The sequence below is a fragment of the Rhinolophus hipposideros genome (assembly GCF_964194185.1).
Source record: "Rhinolophus hipposideros genome assembly, chromosome: 12".
Classification (NCBI taxonomy): Eukaryota; Metazoa; Chordata; class Mammalia; order Chiroptera; family Rhinolophidae; genus Rhinolophus; species Rhinolophus hipposideros.
Genome location: NC_138058.1, coordinates 33164010 through 33185505, shown reverse-complemented (window position 1 = coordinate 33185505; position 21496 = coordinate 33164010). Strand labels below are relative to the sequence as shown.

At 36.1% G+C, this 21496-nt stretch overlaps 1 protein-coding gene across 7 annotated transcripts in view; it reads left to right on the top strand.

Annotated features, from left to right (window-relative positions):
• Positions 1–21496, top strand: part of EHBP1 (EH domain binding protein 1) — a 668483-nt gene that overhangs the window by 256131 nt on the left and 390856 nt on the right. For all 7 annotated transcript variants that reach the window (XM_081069113.1, XM_081069112.1, XM_081069122.1 and 4 more), the window contains 2 exons: positions 1716–1827; positions 1939–2162. The gene's annotated coding sequence lies outside the window, so the exon portion shown is untranslated. The remainder of the gene's footprint in view (positions 1–1715; positions 1828–1938; positions 2163–21496) is intronic.

Sequence of the window (21496 nt, the reverse complement as noted above, 5' to 3'; positions counted from 1 at the left end):
GACAAGTTTAAAAGATAAGTTGTATATTTGGATAGAATGTCTTCAGATATGATTCCACATCAGCATTTAAAAAATCTTTAAATAACCTGAAATGTAATCTTATAATCCTCAAATTGTTAATGGCTAATCAAAACCTTTTTGAATCCCTAGTACAATATATTCTATTCACAGCACTTTTCAAAGCTTTATAAGAAAGAACCAGGCTATGAATTACATAAAAAGTCAAATCTCATGAAAGGAATTTTTCTTACTATATTAAGTGATATTTCGAGGCTGTCTTTAGTATTTTGTATTCAAAGACATCCCTATTGAGCATTTTTATTAGAAAATTCTTTCCCTTTTCAAATGCTGTTTATAATAAGTTTTTGGTTCTGTGGCATTTCTTTGTGTTAGCCTACCACAGGGCTCCTCTGTTATAGTAAGCTGCTGCTCCATGTGTCAAACTATGTGGGAGATGGGAATGAGAAGCCCAGGAAGATCAGTAAAGTAAAACCTGCTTAAGGAAACCTCAGATTTCTGAAGTGAATTGTGATACTGATTAGAAGCAAGTGGCCATTTTATTGAATAGGTAACCAGTTCCACTTTTAGTAGTGATAGTATTACTGTACTAATAATATTTTTACATTACACTGTGTAAAATGTAAATTATGTTCTCCTTTCTGGAAGACAATTAATCCTTACTTTTTGTTAACCATAATGAAATATTGTCCCTCCCCCTACTAAATATTGATAAATCATACTCTCTTGTTTGTTTTAGATTATGGTTCTGTGCTTTTAACAAATATATACCACACACACACACACACACACACAAACACACACACACACACACACACACACGGTCTGACAAGTTCCAGAACTTATCCTAGAAAAAGTGCTACATACCTCATTGCTGAATATCACTACAGTCACCTTTGAAGTACTCCCCTTGGAAGCTATGCACCGATGCCAGCACCTAGTTCACCCTTCAAAGCAATTTTGGAACTCTTTTTCTGGAATGGCCATCACAGCTGTCGTCATATTACTCTTGATGTCCTGAATGTCATCAAAATGTCTTCCTTCCAATATTTGCTTTATCTTCGAGTAAAGAAAGAAGTCATGGCGGGGCCAGATCAGGTGGAGTAGGGAGGGTGTTCCAATACAGTTTTTTACAGGCTAAAAACTCCCTCACAGACAGTGCCGTGTGAGCTGGTGCATTGTCGTGATACAAGAGCCATGAACTGTTGGCAAAAAGTTCAGGTTGTCTAACTTTTTCATGCAGCCTTTTCAGCACTTCAAATAGTAAACTTAGTTAATTGTTTGTCCAGTTGGTACCAATTCATAATGAATAATCCCTCTGATATCAAAAAAGGTTAGCAACATCGTTGCAACAAGTTCCTGAACTTAATTGTCAGACCTGGTATACTATATACATTGTCTCCAGTACGGTACATTGCTCGATCATATTCAACTTTGATACACAATCACATCAAAGTTGTAAGAGTAGAAATCTTATAAGTGGACAATTTGGTATTAAAATGTAAGGTGTACACAGGAAAGGTTCAAATACATTTGAATTATTATATTTATGTAGATGAATAATACAACTCTACAAATTTTCTTGAAGGTAAATTTACTTTGCCTTCAAATAGAAAATCATTGCAGTTATTCCTGTATCCCATTACTTTCCCACTGTATTTTTAGTTAATACAGAATTCTGTTTTTATTTTTTCCAGCATATACTGTGAAGATTAACAGAAATTCCAGGTGGTTGGAGGCAAGTGCAATAGGAGAAGAGCAGTGATGTCCTGGACCCTGACTAAGGTTCAAAGCTGTGCACAAAAGGGGGTGAGTTCACATATTCTAAGTTCAGGAACCACCTATAGTTAGGTCAGCCTGTGATGAAATGTCAATATAGTAGTCCCCCCCTCCCCTTATCTGTGGTTTTGTTTTTTGCAGTTTCAGTTACCCAAAGTCAATCTTGGTCCAAAAATAGTATCTGCATCTCTAACCATCGACATCGTCATGGCCCAGTGATCCAGGTTTACCCAAAGCAGATGATCCTCCTGATGTATCCTCAGAATGTTAACAGTAGCCTACTCTTACGTCACAATGCCTGTGTCACTCACCTTATTTCACCTCATCATGTAGGCATTGTATCATCTCACATCATCAAAAGAAGGGTGAGTACAGTACAATAAAATATTTTGAGGGAGAGACCACACTCATGTAACTTTTCTTACAGTATATTGTTATAATTGTTCTGTCTTATTAGTTGTCATTAATCTTTTTTTGATAATTTTTTTAGTTTTTAATTTCAGTTGATGTATAATAGTATATTAGTATGAGGTATACAATATGGTGATTAGACATTTATATAACTTACAAAACGATCACCCCAATAAATCTAGTACCCATCTGACACCAATGCTGAGCTTGGAGGTGCTTAGTAGAGGCTAAGCTGTGAGCTGAAGCCGACTGTCGCTAGTGCCAAGTTTGGGGCTGCTTAGCAAGGGGTTTGGGACACACTGAGGCCAGTTGCTGCTTATTTGTGGTTTGTGAAACTTTGAGAGATTTTGGGAAAGTCCACAGTATGAGCCAAGACAGGCCACTTGTATGGAAAAGCCACTGGAAGCGGCTTGGGCCTGCAAACTGGGTGGGGCAGGGGTGTCAGGGAATCACCATGGCCGGGTGAACTGTGTTCGCCAGGTTGATGGAGCCTCAGATATGGCAGCTACTTGTGTCTGTCAGCCAGGAGGGGGAGGGCTCAACAAAGAAACAATGGCTTTTGCCAGCTTCTCCATCTTGGGGAAAGCTGCCTCTCCAGCCCTTGACCTGAAGTCATACATCTCAATTACTCCTTGTATGTCCCTGGTATCTTTTGAGCTGCTGCCTCTGTGCTGGAGCCCAAAGCTAGTGAATCTGTCAGAGAGTAAGTCCATGCATGGGCCCTTTAAGAATAACACCTGGGACTCTAGCAGCCCCCTGTCTCCCTCAGCCACAATCTCCACTGTTTTTCACAGCCAAAAGCCATGGAGACTTCTCATTCTGGCACTGGAAATATTACTTTGTCTTTGGTTTCCAGTGTTTGATTATGATATGTCTAGATTTGAATTTTTAGGTTTCTAAAGTTCATATTTCTTGAGGTTCATGGCACTTCTTGTGGCTCATATATTTTGGATTTTTGGAGAATTCTTGGATATTATTTATTCAAATATTGCTTTTTCCCATTTTCTCTTTCTCCCTTCCATAACTGGAACTCTAAAATTTAAATCTAAAGTTTGACTTTGTCACTGCTTTCTGTGCATCTCTTTGTTTTTAAAATATATTTTCTTTTGTTCTCTCTCCATGCTTTAGTCTATGAGTATATTTAAAAGCAAAAATTGTGATTATTAGGCAGAATGTGTTTACTATGAACAAATCATGTCATTCTAACATCACTTTCTTCTTTGCCAGAATTAGCAAATTAGAAGTATCAGACACATCAGTCACAGTGTCTACCTTACCCGGTGTTTCTCCCTAGATAAAAATGACTCATCCACAGCCTTTTCCATGGAGAAGTAGAGTTGGGCTATTCTTTGCACAGTGGTGGCTAATCAGATTAGCTCTCTCCATGGTTTGGAGTGGGACAATATAGAAGGGACCAGTTGGTTAGTTTCAGAAGGAGAACAAAGCAAATCCTGAAACAAGAGCAAGTACTTAAACGAGGCACCATGTAAGTAATAAAAGGGAGATAGAAAGAGCATATTTTCTCTAGAACTGTCTTGGTTCCTGGGATCTATTTAGTTCTAGGTACTGGATGTGTAATCTTACAAGAAATCTCATTTCTTAGGGTGACCTCAATGAGTTTGTCTTCCTTGCAATCAAGAGACTAATGTATCAAGGAATTGTGGCTGGATGTGTATATGAGCTTCAGCAAAATATTTTATTAAGACATGTTATTTATACCTGATAGACAAGATTGGGAAATTTTTATTAAATGTGAGTCTAAATCAATGAATTAGAAACTTATTGAGCATACTCAAAGTATATTAATTAATAAATTGCTTTAGTCTGGAGGGAGGTTGTTCTTTGTTCTTATTTTTGCCTTTGGTTTTAATATAAAGTTTTCCCTTTGCCTTTTTCTATTCAATATTTTTACCTCCTTTGTTGAAGACATGCTTATCAAATTCACTGAGGAAAAACATTGTTTAGCAAGATCCAACAAACTAGAACAATGACTGAGTCTAACATGATAATATTAAAACACATTTTTATTACAAAAATAATATGTGCTCATTGTCAAATATTTAGAAAATTACTCATTCTCTTTTATACAGTCTATAGTTTTTGAAAAATATATTTAGGATAATAATTTAATACTGTTTTGTAAACATTTCATCACTTAGAAATCACAGACATTTCCAAATCATTAAAAATTATTTTATAATGTTATTTTAATATACCATAATTTATTTAATCAACCTCCTATCAGGATAATGCCATAAATACTGGTTTTAAACATTTTTTGTTTAAAAATCAAACATTTTTCCGAATCATTATATATTATTCTTTCAATTGCATGACTGTACCATTATTTATTTAGCCAATTTGTTATATTTGAGCAATTAGAATGCTTCCCTCAATCCCTTTTTCTTGGTCTTTTAAGATAATCACAAATATTCTTATGGCATTATTTTTGGAAAATTTTTATAGTAAAATTTTCTGAGAAACTCCTAGCAATGTATGATAATCTTGGCCATTTCCCTGTTGCTTCACCATTGGATATTATAATTCTCAAAATTCCTGTCCATTTTATAAGTACAAATTAGAGTCTTGCTTCATTGTACCTTTCTTTGAATACCAGTGAAGGTGAACATTTTTTAGTATGTATATTGACCATTTGTATTTCTTGTTTTGGAGCGTCTATGTTTATGTCTTTTGTTCATTTTTTTAACTACACTGTATGTCTTAATGTTTCTTAATGGCTTTTATATATTAAGCACATTAAGCCTTTTTTGAAATACATATTGCAAATATTTCTTCCAAGTTTATTGTCTGTCTTTTGTTTATGAACATTACTTTTTTGACAGATTTTCATTTTTAAGAAGTTAAACTTATCAATCACTTTGTTTTTGCCTTTTATGTCCTACTCAGAAAAATACCCTTAAATTATATAACTATTTATCTATGTGTTCTATCATATAATATTGAATATGAATAGACTAGAGACCAGCTTTTGGATTCATAATACCAATTACATAACCTCTGGGTGGAGAAGCTTTGACGTCGCCAGCATCATTGTGCTTTGGCTGCCAAAAAACTACCGGGATCTTGGGTCTTGTTTTAAAAGCTTAGGGTCCAGAACCAGGAAAGCTGTGGTTAGGACACATTGTCAAAGGAATCAAGCTTCAGAGTATGTTTGATTTATATGTTCTTGAGATTGTTTATTTTATTGGCTAATATTTCAACAATTGTTGGGGAGTCTGTATAATCAAAAGTACTTCTTTATCCTCAAGATAAGGCAGACAATTTCATAGTAAAACAAGGTATAAAAAGTAAAGCTTCAACAGTTCATTTACTTGGAGGTCGTCTGATATAAACATCACAGGCATTAAAGATTTCTCAGAAAACCTCTATGCTTCCTGTAACTACATGTCCATTTCCAATAGAACTAACACAAGTTTTGCTAAAATCCCTTGACATAATGCAACTTGCTGATACAAGCATTCCTTTTAAAATCAAGAAGACAAGGATACCTACTACAGTCCTCTACAGAGAGCTGTAGAGGGCCCAACGAAGTATAATCAGGGTCACTAAGAGGCAAGAGCAAGAGGGATTTAAGCTCTGGCAGAACTTTTAACAGAGTGATTCAAAATTGTGCCAGGGATGCCTCAAGAGGTGGAAAGTTCTTTGTCACTGGAGGTGTTTAACCAAAGGCTCAGTGACCATGTGGTAGAATGCTGTAGGTTTCCTAATGGTAGGAACTTAAAAGCTCACATTTCTTGAGCACTTACTGTGTTGCAAGAACTAAGTCAGTCACTATCTCATATAATTATGGCAACCCAATGAGTGATGGCATATTGTAGCCTCATTTAACAAATAAAGCAGAAGCTTAGTCTAAAGGTTTGCCTGGTATTAATCACATAGATGGTTAAGTATGAAAACCCGAGTTCAGGTCCAGGCTCCAAATCTTAATCAATGCACTGAATTGTCTGGAAAGAGTGGTGGCTTCAATAACCTTCAACATTTTGTCAAATTCTGAGACTGATAATTATATGGGGAAAAATGTCATGCCTAAAGGGATTTATATTAAAGATTAATTTTGTTGGCAGTGATGTTAGGTGGCTCCTGTTTTAGTATCTAATTTTTAAGTTATGAATAAAATAGAAGTTATTAAAAAAATCCACCCTTCATTTCTAAATTAGAAAGTTGTTGGATATTCACATACTTGTATCTACCAAGGTACAAATAAGTTGGTAGACAATGGCTGGGATCCCAGACAGATGCTCTTGGGGCTCTGGCAATAAGACTAAGCCTATAAATATCATATGTATGTCTTACAACGCCAAATATCAGCAGTTTTGGAGCATTGTGGTATGTTTTTTTTTTTCCTAAGCCAATCCAGCAGTTCCCATTGGTCTACTTTTATAGTGTCTCAAATAAAATTGTTTTATTTGGCATTTTTGAATATGACATCATTCAGTTATAGGTTATAGCATACCAGTCACAAAATGCTGTTTAAAATTTGCAACTAGGCATATATATATATATATATATATATATATATATATATATATATACACACATATATATATATATATACAACTAGGCACATATATATATATATGTGTGTGTGTGTGTGTGTGTGTGTATATATGTGCCTATATATGTATGTGTATATATATATGCCTATATATATATATGCATATATATATATATATGTATATGAAATATACATAGATGTAATGTGTGTGCAAGAGATAAGTACAGGGATTGGCCATTTGCCATTGTTATTAGGAAGAAAGGCATGAACACTGGGAGTTTTAACAAATTACAAATGCCAGGAAGAAAATAATATGGCTGTGTTTGAAAAGATCATGCTATTTACTTGATAGGCTCTGCCAGGGCAAAGTTACAGCTGTGGCCCTGCTTTACAGAGCATTTAAACAGGCTTTTCTTTATGTCACTGACACTTTAGTCACATCCAGAGAGCTTTGCCATCAGTAAATAGTAATTATTATGTGTGAGAAGGTAGCCTATGAACAGCTCCAGTGTTAATAACACCATAAATAAATCAATAGAAACACACATTAGTTAAATATGTTTTTTCTACTTATTAATACCATCAGACCTGTTAGAAAAAAAATAGATTGTAATTTAAAAAATTATAAACACTGATCTGTGTATGTAAAAATCAGGATTATCTTTTTAATGTGTTTTTCTCATCCTCTTTCTTATCTTTCTATATTCTTTGTAGTTGAACATTGCTCTTATTCTCATTCCTTAATGTCCTGTTATCTTTGCATTCATCTAGCTAAGGAAACATGGGGTGGTGAAAAGAATCAATCAGACTGGTTTTGAGCATCACTACTGCCTAGCTGGGTCAGTTGAATTCTCTAAGATTTAATTAGTTCATCTACAATAATACCCACTTACCCAACAGTCATTTTTGTGCAGATGAAAGGAAATCATGAACACGAAGGTGTTCTGTAAACTGTGAAATATCATACCAAATTCAAGTCCAAAGGTCTACGTGTATTTCTTCCAGATTGGAGTTTGATGGAGACGCAAAAGACCTATAAACTGTCTTTCAAATAACTCACGATAGAAATAACTCATGGTAGAACTTAGGGGAAACATATTTTATGAAACTCTTTTCTATTTTTCCTTATTTTAGCTTTCATGGAGAATTATGAGGGATACTGATCATGTTTATTCTACCGTCTTTCTCCGAAAATAAGACCTAGCCAGACAATCAGCTCTAATGTGTCTTTTGGAACAAAAATTAATATAAGACCCAGTCTTATTTTACTATAAAATATGACCAGGTCTTATATAATAATATAATGTAATATAACATAATATAAATAATATAATATATAATAAATACCGGGTCTTGTATTAATTTTTGCTCCAAAAGATGCATTAGAACTGATTGTCTGGCTAGGTCTTATTTTCAGGGAAACGGGTAGTGAAAATTCCTGTGGTTGTTATTGTAGTTTGTTATTCTAATGATGCTAGAAGCAAATCATGAGCAGCTAAAAGAAGGGGAGAACATATGTCAGTATGCTTGGAATTTAATAAACATTATTGAATTAATATATATGAATGTACCCAATATCCCCATCTTATGTTAATATTTGGAAATTTAAGAGAGAAATGGCTTGGCAATTGATTTGCGGCTTTGTTTATCTGCTGTGATTTGGCACTGCAGGAGTAGGTGGGAAAACAAGATTGAATTTCTGAAGCATTCTACTACTTGAGACCTTCCCAAAAGTCACACAAAGTCACACAAGGCACTAATAGGGAGGACCTGTGGAAAAATGATCTCTTGACTTTTTTCAGAATGTGACTAGAATTTCAAATTGCTTTGTTTATAACAAGTTAGTTGGCATTTTCTTTCCTTTATCTTTAAAAGGAATGCTTAATTCTTTAAAAGCTTTTGGGAGGGGCAAACTTTTTTATTTAACATTCTGTCACTGAGGTAGAAGACTGGTTCAGATTTGAATGGTACAGTGCTGTTTTGTGCTTTCATAGGTGCTTCTCAGAGTTTTCAAGTCTGAAAACTGCAAGAAATGTCATTCCTGAGTGGCAGGTTGTGAGTCCTGCAAAGGCCAGGGAGATAGACAGTGGGCAATATATAATGAGAGAAGAGAGAAGGGAGGAGGCTGGAAAGATCATGGCTCCTTGCCCGTTCATAAGTGGATTGTTCACTTGGTGTTCCTTTTCTGTGGTGACCCAAATGCTTCTTTAACTCAGCAAGAAGAAGCCTGTGATTTTTAGGAAAAACAAATGCTTCAAATTCTAACGACACAGACCTATCTGTATGAGCAGCGTATTAGTGCTGTTTGGTTTGTGTGTTTTCGTGTGTTATACAGGTTTGGATTACAATAATTCCTCTTATTTGTATTAGGTTTTGTAGGTTTTAAAGCACTTTATGCTCTTAATCCTCACAATAAACATGGATAGAAGGGTACAGATGGCTCCTGACTCACAATAGCTTCATTTTAGACTTCTGCTTTTATGACCTTTATTATTGTAAATATGACTCTCCCAGTATTGGCCAAATTTTGCCATTGTGATGCCTAGAACTCTCATCATAGGTGACAAGAAAACTGAAGTTGCTGTTATGTTGATTTGTGCTAGGAGAAAAGTAGAAAACCTTTTGATTTTATGGATGCAGGAGGTATAGATGAAGCAAATCAGAATCAGGCAACACTCTTGCAAAAGCATTGTCTATTTATACTGAAAAATAGCTACTGCAAGACATCAAGGGAAGACATTTTTATTGCAAGCAAAAGCTAGTTGTATCACTTTTAGAATATAGTTGGCAAAACATTAACTGTTCAGGGAAGAAGCTACGAGAGCCAGTAGAGTAACATCAAATAATTTGCCCACAAAGTCTTCCAAAGATGAAGACTACTGTGTGCTACAGGTATTTAATAATGATAAAATCAGCAGCAGAGATGGAAAGAGGATGAGGAGATGCAGGAGGAGGAGAAAAGGAACACAGCAATAAGGAAAACTTGAACATTCAAAGAAATTTATACCCACTGAATCTGCAATGATAGTGTTTAGGCAGATGGCCTTAATGTAGATCACAGTTTGAAGGTCTTAAAGCCTTGAAGCATTTAATTGCATCAGGGAGATGTATCAGAAAAATCAAATATCTTTAGTTAGAACTTCTTTCCACTGGTATTTTAAGAAGCCTCAGCCAGTCAATAAGAGGATCGTTTAAAATATTGATGTTTTCTTTATAAACTTAGAAAATCACTGTAAAAGCATGTAGTTGTCTTGATTGATTTTGGTATTTTATAATACAGAATGAGTCTTCAGCAATACTATTGTTATTTACAATCTTATAGATAATATAGGTTTAACTTATGGAAACTCAACTTGTAACCAACATCCAGGAATAAATTATATCAAAAATACTTAACATATTAGGACCAGTTTATAAATGAAAAACAGACTACCAGCAGTAAATGAGTTGCTGACTTCCCTTTAAAAAAGGTAGATGAGGTCACGTAATGCCAGATTGCTAGACTAAGATTTAAAGATGCTTCCCTTTCTCTCCCTTACCTGAGAAACACGTTTTTCAAAGACCATCAAGAAAATACGCATGCAACGTCTGAAGGACTCCAATCTTAATATCATGGCAGCATCAAGTAAATTAGCTGATGGGGATATTATATTTGTTATGAAGTATCAATGGTTAAATTCAATTAAAATTTATCAGATAAAGACTAATGCAAAAGAAGTAGGCAGCTGTGCTTTGGAATAATTCACCTATGTCATCTTTGAAATAGGCAAGTAACCATGTTATTGTTTCAATCTGAAGGTCCTCCTTCAGACTGAATCTAATCTGTCTACCTGGAATTCATCTTTTCCTTTCTTCTTCAGAAACTCATTATCTTCATTGTTCCTCACTCTCCCCTACCTGCCTTCAATCTCTTTCTCTGCCTAACTTCTTCTTATGAACCTAAACAGTCTGAACAGACTCAGGTCTCTCCATCCTCACACACACACACACACACACACACACACACACACACACACACAGCCCTCACTGAACCAGTAATATCCTCATCTTTCTCCTTCCCCTTAAAGCCAAAATTCCTAGAAGAGTTTCCCATATTCACTCTCTTCATATTCTCACTTCCTCCCAAACACTCAACTCTTTGTAACCTAGCTTCAGCCTCATCATGCTTTTAGAGTTGTTTTCTCACCAAGTCACAAATGACCTCTAATTGCTAAATCTGATACCTAGTTCTCTATATCATTTTTTGACTTTTCCATAGCATTTAATACTACTGCCCACTCCCATTTTCTTGACTCTTCCTCTCCCTGGGCTTCCATGTCTGTAAACTCTCTTGCTTTTTCTCTTGTTCTTTTTCTCAGTTTCCTTGTCTCTTCTTCTGCCTGTGCCTGAAATGTTACTGTTCCTCAAGTTTCCCTTGTCAGCCCCTTTCTCTTTGCACTGGATGATTTCATCTACTTCTATGTTTTCAGCCTTCATTAGGAAGAAAACACAATTTATGCTTTTACCCCAAATCTCTTCTCCTGAAGGTCTAACTTGGATCTTCACTTTGAAGTCCTAAAGACGCTTATCTCAATTTGGACACCCCCCCCCCAATAAAACCTAAGATAAGGGCTTAGATGCATGAATTTTGTTTTAGAAAGGTAATTCCACAAAGTAGGAGTGAGGGAGCAGGAATAGTAAGATAAAGAAGGAGGAAAAGCCAGTGAAGGATACATTACTGAGCTGGTAATCATTGTGGACATAGACTGGTAATCACTGTCTATGTGACATGGCGTTGTCTCTCTGAAGGAAGGGAGATGGGAGCATTATCCACCGGTTCCCAGTATCCATTGATTGAAGATTGACACCAGGAAATGGTAAGTTGAGGCATTTCTGGGCTCTACTTTCCTAGGTTTAATGGACTTTCCCAGCTCTGGAGAGAACTGTGAGGCAGAAAAAGCAGGATACTGTTACAGGGACCAGTTCCCCTCAGCTACATAGAAATGAAAGGTGGATCATTGGAGTAGAAAGCAGGGCACAAAAAGCATTGCTCCATAACATTCTAAAACTGAACTGACTCCCCAGTGGCCGACTTTCTTTCTGTATCCCTTTCTCAGTGACTGAGTCTACCATCTTCTCAGCAGCCCAAATCAGTCACCTGAGCAGCATCTTGGACACTCTCTTCATAATGTCCTATGTATTTTTTGCCTTCCTACAGCAACCTCCTAATTTATACTTTGCCCCATTTACATCTGTTACCCTTGCTGTAATCAGAATAATATTTTTAAACATTCATTGGATTATGTTACTTGCATGTTCAAAATGCCTCAGTAACTCTCTCCGTTACTCTTAGAATAAAGATCCAAATTCTGAATATGGCCTTTGGGTCCCTCCATTATCTGACTCTTGCTCATACCCCCCTCCTTGTTTCTCAACACTCCCCACTCCACTGTCGACATTCCAGCCTTGTTGATCTTTTTTCAGTTCTGTGGATGCACTATATTTTCTTTTATATTTAGGTTTTTATACATGCTATGTCTTAGTCCATTTGGGCTACTATACCAAACTACCACAGACTGGGCCTTCATAGTCTGCAGTTCCATTTTATATTGAACTCCTTTCACAAAGGCAGAAGGAATAGAATGTGTAAAGGTCCTGAGACAGGAATAACATGGCTTGTTTAGGAAACAGGGTACATTTTGGGCAGCTTCAAGCACATGGTACTTGGTAGGACATGGCAGCAATGAGGCTGGTCTCACACGTTGTGGCCAGATTGCAAAGGGCCTTGAATGATTTTGGATTTCAATGAGTAGACAAAGGTAGAACCATTGAGGAGATTTTACGAGGAGAGTAACATAGTCTTAGGTCACAATTATTGTAGATAACAAGTTCTGCAAAGTAGTGGCAGTTGTGATAAAGAAAAGGACTGGATTTGAGAGACTTCTTAGTTGACAAAATATTTTTTAATCTTTTAAAATGCATTTTGTTGCTGGTAGCAAAAGTAAGGAAAACTTAGAGGTCAAGAACTAAATGCAAGTGGGAACCCAGGAAAAACCTGGAGAGCTTTTGCTTTGAAGGCATTTGTCAAATGAGTGAATGCAATGGTCAAGTTGTGTCCAAAGTGCGAAGTGTAATTATGGATTCCCTCCACCTCTTCTTTAGCTGGGTTTCCAAAAGACTACCCCTTTTCTGTAAGGATGAATTACAAATAAACCTACTGTCTTTCCTCCACCCCCAGAAAACTGCAAGGAAAATTGCCTGCCTTAAGAATTGACTCTAAATGGAGGGAGAGAAAATATATTCCTTGAGAATTTATAACATAGCCGTAAGTCACACAGGCTTACAGCCCCAATTCATGCTTTACCTGCGAATCCAAAAAAACTCAAGTCAACAATTCAGTTTAAAGTAAACTTCCATGTGTAGCTCCCAGGCACCTAGCAGAAATACATGCAAATCTGTCCTGGAGGTATCCGTCTTAAACACAGGCCTCAAAGAATTCCCATCAAAGAAATGTGAATTCCATCAAGAAATATGAATGCATGGCCAAAATTACAAATTACAAAAGGAAATAATATACCATGAGCAAGGGCCAGCAGAAACAACAGACTCAGAATACAAAAGTATCTTAAATATATTTAAATAAATAATAGGATAGACAATATATGTAAAACATGACTCAACAGATTTGAAAAAGACAAAAAACCACTAGAAGTTTAAAATATAATATTTGAAATTAAAAACATGATGGATTTGATAGCAGAATAACCACAGCTAGGGAATGGATTATGAAAAACTAGATCAAGAAAATTTTACATAATGTAGCCCAAAGAGATGAAAAATACGAAAGACAGGTTGTAATTCATGGAAATATTGTAAGAAATACAACAATCATTTAATTGGAATTCTAGGCAGACAATAGAGGAAGGAAGTGATAAAAGCAATAATTAAAGGGATAATGGCTGAGAATTTCCAAGAAATGACAAACCTCAGATTCAAAAAGCCCAATAATCCCAATAAGAATAAATACAAGGGAATTTACACTCAGATACATTCTAGTAGAACTATTTGCACACTGAGTTATAATGCAAATATCAAATAATACCATAAACAAACAAACAAAAAATTAATAGCAGCCAGAGAAAGAAAAGACATTACTTTCAGCAGGTTAACAGTTGGGCTTCTTAACAACTATAGAAGTCAGAGAAAGTCTAAAATCTTCAGTGTGTGGAAAGAAAATTGCTGTCAACCTAAGTCTGTATATTATCTTTTAAGAACAAGGGAAAAATCAAGCATCTTCAAACAAGCAAACAAAGCCTGAGAGTTTGTCACCAAGACACCCTCAGTAAAGGAAATTCTAAAGGCTGCTCTCTAGACAAGAAGAAAGGCATCAGAGTTGAATAAAGGAATGAGGAGCAAGAAAAGTGCTAAATATGTGGTTAATTGTAAATAAGTGTGGGCTAAAGACAACAACAATAATAATCTCTTAAGAGGTTAAAAAACTAGCTGAAAATGAAATATAGAACCATCCATAGCATATAAGTTGAGAGGGGAATGATCCGAGTTAAAGTGTTCTACTGTCCTTTTTGTTGTTTGATGGAATGATAAAAATATTAAGTATCTAAGTTAAAAGTTCTAACATAACCATCAAATGAGCGTATAACTTCTTAACTAAAATGTTGAAAAAAGTGGAAAAAGAAAAAATAATCAATACAGAAGTAGATGAGAACAGACAAAAAATAAATATTGAAGCTTCAAGACACATAAAAAGCACAAAATAAGATGGTAGAATTAAATTCAAATATATCAGGAATGAAAATAAAAACAGACAGAGTGCCCAACTTGTAAAGCAAAAATTTATGGATGATGTATGTGTGTATACATACACGTATACATATGTATATTGTTTTAAAGAATTCAGCTATATTCTAAGTCACATTTAAAACAAAAAGATTCAGAAAAAATGAGAAGAGTGTGAAAAAAAATTACACCATGCAGACACTAACCAAAAGAAAGTTGGTATTGCTGTATTAGTATCAGACGAAATAGTCCTTAAGACAGAAAGCTTTAAAGAGAATCATTTCATAAGGATAAAAGGTTTGGTTCCCCAAGAAGATGTAAGAGTTCTCTAAACTTACAAGTCTTAGATCAAACTGACAAAAATCAGTAAAACGATAGAAGATTAGAACAACACAATTAGTAAGCTGGCTCTAATTGAGTAAGTGTATAGAACACTGCACCTAACTACAGAATACACATTCTTTTCAACCAACATGGAGTATTTTTAAAAATTGACTACATGCTGAGCTATAAAGCAAACATCAATAATTTTCAAAAGACTGAAATTATACAAACCACAGTTTGTGATCATAATGCAATTAAGTGAGAAGTCAATAATAAAAGGATAACTAGTAAAGGCCCATATGTAGAAAATTAAGATACCCTCTTTCTTCTAAATAACTTGTGGATCAAAGAAAAAAATATGATGGAAATTAGAAAATACTTAGAATGTGTGATAAAAAAATACTATAAATCAAGAAGTATTCAATGCAGATAAAGTAAGATCTAGTGAGAAATTACATCCTTAAATGCTTTCATTAGGAAAGACGGAAGGCTAGCAATTAATGAACTAAGAAGTTAGAAAAACAATAATGAAATAAAAGAGTGGAAATGAGCAACATAACAGCAGAAATCAATGAAATAGAAAAAAAAATACAAAAGAGAGAATTTAAAAGGCCTACAATTCTTTCTTTGAAAAGCATTTAGTAGATAAATAATAGGACAAAAGAGATATTATAACTATAGTTGATGCAGACAATTAAATGATTAATAAGGATTACAAACAACTTCAAGACTGTGAACTGGAAAATTTAGAGAAATGGATAAATTCGTACAAAAATATAACTTACAAAACTTCTTTAAGAGGAAAAAGAAAATAATAGTCCAAAAAATTAAGGAAAATAATCAATTGTTTAAAATTATCTCACAAGTTAAAAGCCAAGACCAGACCTTTTTATATTTTGGTTGTTTTCCTTTTAAAAGTTTTTTATTGTAATAATTTTCAATCATGCAAAAACATAGAGAATCATAAAATGAGGTGAGTTCCACTCAGCTTCAATGATTGTCAGCATTTGCCTTGTCATTTGACCTCCACCCCACTTCACTTAAAAAAAGCCTTTATTTTGGAATAACTGTAGACTTACTGAAAATTTCCAAAAACAGTGCCAAGAGTTCCCATGTATATTTCATACTATTCTATTGTTAACATACTTCTATTTTAACATTTTAGATAACCAAAATACAAGTAATCAAAACTAAGTAGTAAACGATGATACAATAGTATTAACTAATCTTCAGACTATATTTGAATTTCACATGTTTTCCCATTACTCTCCTTTTTCTCATCTAGGATCCAACCAGGAATGTCCTCCAACCCACAATACTTCCTCAAGACCAAACAGTTCTAATGTTGAGTTTTAACAAATATTCATGGGACATATTATAATTCCAGTCTTTCACAAACTATTCCAAAGACAAAAAAGAGGAAACACTCCCCAGCTCGTTTTATGAAGTTAGCATAATTTTAATACTTGAGGCCAATCTCACTTATGAACAAGGATGCAAAAAATCTAGACAAATTGTTAGCAAATCAAACTCTGAAGTATATGGAAAAATGAATAAATCATGACCAGAGTGGATTTACTTTAGGAATGAAAAGTTGGATGAGCATTAGAAAATCAATTAATGAAATAAATTAATGTATTAAAGGCAAAAAAATCATATGATCATCTCAATAGGTGCAAAAAATGATAAAATTGAGCATACATTTCCTGATAATTCTTAAACGAAGAATAGAAGGAAACATTCTTAATCTGTTAAAGGATACCTACCACAATATGTAATAAACATCATACTTGATGAAACATTGAATATATTCCCTATAAGATTAGGAAAAAGACAAGGGTGTCTATTACTACTATTTAGCATTGTACTAGAGAACATGGCCAGCTCAATAAAGCAAGAATAAAAAGAAATGAAAGTATATATGCATGGCTAGAAATGAACAAAACTCTCACAGATGATATATGACCATTACTCACAGATGATATATGACCATCCACGTACAAAACCCTGCAAATATACAAATTATGAAAATTAATGAGAAGCTTTAGCCAGATTGCTGATTACAACATCAATAGACAAAAATCAATTGCATTTTTATCCATAAGCAACAATGTAATCTGAAAATGTAAAATTGGAAATATACTACTTAAACTAGCATAAAAACAGACACATAAATCAATGAAACGGAATGGAGAGCCCAGAAATAAATCCATGCCACTTAATCAATGACAATGGAAGCAAGAATTTACATTGGGGTAAAGTCAATCTGTTCAATAAATGGTGCTGGGAAACCTGGACAGACACATGCAAAACAATGAAGCTGGACCACCTCCTTACACCAGGTATAAGAATAAATTAAAAATGAATTAAAGACTTAAATGTAAGATCTGAAACCATAAAACTGCTAGAAGAAAATATAGGAAGTAACTTTGCAGATATTACCTTTAGTAATATTTTTCCTGATATTTCCCCTCGGGCAATGGAAGTAAGAGAAAAAAATAAACGTGGGATTACATCAAACTAAAAAGTTTTTTTACAGCAAAGGAAACCATCAATAAAAAGGGATCCTACTGAATGAGAGAAGATATTTGCCGACGATATATCCATTAAGGGATTAATATCCCAAATTTATTAAAAAACTCAACTCAACTCCAAAAAAACAAACAACCCAATTAAAAAAATAGTCAGAAGACATGAAGAGACATTTTTTTTAAAAAGGACATACAGACGGCAAACAGACATATGAAAAAATGCTCAACCTCACTAATCATTAGAGAAATGCAAATAAAAACTACAAGGAGATACCACCTCACTCCAACCAGAATGGCTATCATCAATAAATCAACAAACTGGTGCTGACGAGGATGTGGAGAAAAAGGATCCTTGTGCACTGCTGGTGGGATTGCAGGTTGGTGCAGCCACTGTGGAAATCAGTATGGAGGTATCTCAAAAAACTGGAAATGGAATTACCTTATGAGTTAGAAATTCCACTCTTAGGTATCTATCCAAAGAAATCCAATACACTAATTCGAAAAAATTTATGCACCCCTATGTTTATTGCAGCAGTATTCACAATAGCCAGGACATGGAAACAACTGAAATGACCATCAGTAGACGACTGGATTAAGAAACGGTAGTACATTTATACAATGGAGTATTACTCGGCCATAAAGAAGCATGAAATCTTACCGTTTGCAATGATATGGGTGGACCTAGAGAACATTATGCTAAGTGAAATAAGTCAGATGGAGAAAAACAAATACCATATGATCTCACTTATATGTGGAATCTAAAGAATAGGATAAATGAACAAACTAATCAGAAACAGTCTCAGAGATATAGAGGAAAAACTGAGGGTTGATAGATGGGAGGGGGTGAGGATGAGGGAGAAGGTGAGGGGATTAGAAAGCACAATTAGTAATCACAACATTGCCACGGGGATACGAAAGACAGTTTGGGGAATATAATCAATAATGTTGTAAAGATTTTTATAGGGTATCCCATGGACACTTGTCTTATTAGGGAGACCACCTCAGGGATGAAGTAGATGCCTGATCACTGCAGTGTACACCTGAAGCTGAACAATAATGAATGTCAACTATAATTTTATATATATATAGTCACAGGATGTGGAGTACAGCATAGGGAATAGAGTCAGTGGAACTGTAATAGCTATGTACGATGTCAGGGGGTAGTAGATTGGGGGACGGGGGTTATCACTTGGTGAGGGGTATAAATGTCTAACTAGTACATTGTTTTGTACACCTGAAACTAATAAAAAAAACAAACAAAAAAAACCCACCTAAATAACATTAACAATATCAAGTACCTAGGAATAAATGTAGCAAAATAAGTATAAAACCTTTACGGGGGGGTGGGGTATGGGGGGGAGTGTCAAGTTGTATTAAAGAAACATTAGAGAAGATTTAAATGAAGAGATAAACCACTTTCATGGATTGGAAGGCAGTATTATAAGGATTTTGATTTTCCCCTAAGTGATCCATGGATTCAAGGAAGAAGCAAGAATATATACAAGTGTTTTATATTTATATGAATTTCAAAATCACAAAACAAACCAAACAAAATCTTTTTTAAAATAATACAAATATATATGGTAAAACCATAAAAAAAAGAGGAAAATTTTAGGATGCTGTTCATCTCTGTGGTGGGAGAGAGGTAGGTAGTGTCAGAGAAGGGCTTATGTAAAATTACATATACATTATATAATGTTTCTTTTCTTAAACTAGGTCGTGGGTATATGCTGTACTCCTTAAGCTGGACATTCTGGGCCTCTGCTGTGGGCCTTGTTTTGTAGTGCCTTCCGTGGAACTTGTCCTTCTCTGGTGCTTGAGCCCAACTGGGATGTGTGGTGCCTTTTCGCACCTGAATCCAGACCTGATTCTGCACAGGTCCCGGTAGACAGAAGTGCCTTCCTCAGAAGTTTGTAAGTTGTCCTCTAGTGACTATGACTATTGAAGCTGGCATTACTATCAGGATGAGGTACCCAGGCCCAGACCAGAACCCACATGGTACCAAGTATCCATTTCTCCCAGGGGTGCATTTCTTCTCTGGAGTACTCTCTGACTCTCTACCCTCAGACTGACTAGACTCCGGAAGGAGCTCTGTTACTTGTGCCTGTGAAGTGAAACATGGGGCCTGGTGCGAGGGCCTTTTGGCAGGAGGGTGACCTGGTGAGCAGATAGCTCCCACTGTTAGCAAGGTATTTCTTTTGCAGGATGTCAGGGCCACCCAAATGATACAGACACGCTGGTTTGGGGAGATTCTCACTCGAGTTGGATTAAAGACAAGGTTGGGGTTTTGGGGTACCCATGGTCTGCCGTTGACTTGGGCTTAAGCTGTGTTTATCGGCCCTGCTCTGACTCTCTCCCACCTGTGTTCCCACTGTGGTGGCACTCCCAGTGTACAGAATCCAAGGGCAGCGTGGGTAGTGGTGGAAGTCCTGTACCCTGTGGCACACCCTTCTCCCCTCATCACTGTCACCCCATCTCTACCACAGGCTGCAGACCACTTTTCAGAGAGTCTCCTATGTGGCCTTGCCTGTCTCCTCGAGGGATTTTTAGAGGCCTGTTGCTCTGCATTGCTAATGGGCCTTTCTGATCCATTTGTCTCCCCGGTGGGTCTTTAGCTTTTCAGGGGTTAAAGGACTGCTTGAAGCAGACTGACTTGGCTCCACTCAGGGGCCCTGGGCCAGGTCTCTCACTTATCTTCCATGCTGGCTGATGGTGTTTGGAAGGCAGGGGTGCCTTCTCTTGAAAAAGATCATGTTCTAGGAATGTGGTGATTACTGTCTAATGAGTTTAAGAGAAGAAAAGAGCAGATGGTTTCCTATGCTTTCGCTATGAAATTCCTATTAGTAAATTTAACATGACTAGAAAACAAATTACTTTTCACTTTTTTCTGCATACTCTGGACTCATATTTGTGGTCATCATCAACAAAACACAGAAGCAACTTTTGAGTGAGTGATTGGCAGCCACTATTCACAGGTAGCATGATAGATAATGCAACCTCATGATATAACAAACATTAAATATAGTAAGTGGTATTATATTAGGGAACTGCAGGGGTAAGAAGAGCCATGGGATTGTGAATAATAACAGACTTTTGTCCTGCTTGTAAGTGAGACATGTATAAGTTTGGGAAGAACTCATTTGTCAATAAAGAACATGAAGAGGTGGTTCCAGGATCTGAATAGGAAGAGATGGTGTCTGGACTCTATGACTAATCTTCATCTGCAGTGACTGGACAATGAATACCTTGTCTTTTTCATCAGTTACTTTAAATCTTTGTTGAAAAACCACTGTTGCTCAGATTGGGTCATAAATTTTGTAATACAATTTTTTGTAAAGATTTTACTGGAGAAGGGGAACAGGACTTTATTGGGGAACAGTTTGTATTTCCAGGACTTTTTTATTTTTTCCAAGCAAGTTGTTGTCCTTTCAGTCTTAGTTGTGGAGGGCGCAGCTCAGGTCCAGGTCCAGTTGCCATTGCTAATTACAGGGGGGGTGCAACCTACCATCCCTTGTGGGAGTCGAACCGGCAACCTTGTGGTTGAGAGCCCACGCTCCAACCAACTGAGGCATCTGGGAGCTCAGCGGCAGCTCAGCTCAAGGTGCCATGTTCAATCTTAATTGCAGGGGGCGCTGCCCACTATCCCTTGCGGGACTTGAGGAATTGAACTGGCAACCTTGTGGTTGAGAGCCCGTGCTTCAACCAACTGAGCCATCCAGGAGGCAGCTCAGCTCAAGGTGCCGTGTTCAATCTTAGTTGCGGGGGCGAAGCCCACCATCCCTTGTGGGATTCGAGGAATTGAACCGGCAACCTTGTGGTTGAGAGCCCACTGTGGGAATTGAACCAGCAGCCTTTGGAGTTAGGAGCATGGAGCTCTAACCGCCTGAGCCACCGGGCCAGCCCTACATTGGCTTTTAACAGTTTTTTTTGGTTCGTTTGTTTTTTTTCAGTTTCTGTCTTGCACCTCTTCCATCCACTGTTAAGAAAAAGTATGCAATTCTTGGAAATAAGGCCAAGATGGTGCAGTAGATCCTTTCAATGTGATGGTTAAGTGTTGTTTAACAGGTCTGCCTAGTAATTATTTCATTGGGGAATGTACTACCATTGGAGTTTATTGTTATTATTATTATTATTATTTGAA